Source organism: Octopus bimaculoides, chromosome 7, assembly GCF_001194135.2.
Source record: "Octopus bimaculoides isolate UCB-OBI-ISO-001 chromosome 7, ASM119413v2, whole genome shotgun sequence".
NCBI lineage: Eukaryota > Metazoa > Mollusca > Cephalopoda > Octopoda > Octopodidae > Octopus > Octopus bimaculoides.
The window spans coordinates 41629564-41630243 of record NC_068987.1 but is presented as its reverse complement, the minus strand read 5'-3'; the positions used below and the strand labels follow the sequence as shown (position 1 = coordinate 41630243).

Here is a 680-nt window from a genome sequence, read left to right as displayed (position 1 = left end):
TGTTCCTGTTTTTAAGGCAGGAACTCCTTGAAATTTTGGGTATTTGAGTATATTTAAAAATTTAAGGAATGGAGAAAACGCATGTTATAATTGCATACTTTATTCCTACATATGTTTCAAAGGATTACAACCTATGTGATCCATAGGGATCTGTGATATTAAAATTGTAACCTTCTCATCAGGGAAAGCATGGGAATCATCTTAAACGTAAGACATTATGACCGAGTATGAAAACAATAGATGGATAAGGTTATGACGTGATTCATTTGAAAAAAACCGTTAGAGAATTGGACGCTACCAGATAGTAGGTTGGACAACACATACATATAAATGTATGAAAACATACATGCATACATAAATATATATACACATATACACACATACATACATATATATACACATATGTATGTGTGTATATATATATATATATATATATATATATATATATATACACACACATACATACAGATATATGTACATACATACAGACGCTAATCACGCATACATATGGATTTATACAAATACATACACAATTATATATACATACATATACATAGATATGTACACATATACACACATATATACCTACAAACGTACGTACACACACCCACACAAGTATACATATACACATACATACACACAGATACACTCACACACACACATATCTATATATATATATA

General features: G+C 29.3%; 1 protein-coding gene across 2 annotated transcripts in view; it reads right to left on the bottom strand.

The window, feature by feature from the left end:
• LOC106872643 (UDP-glucose 6-dehydrogenase) overlaps positions 1-680 on the bottom strand; it is a 253811-nt gene that overhangs the window by 50000 nt on the left and 203131 nt on the right. The window lies entirely within an intron of this gene.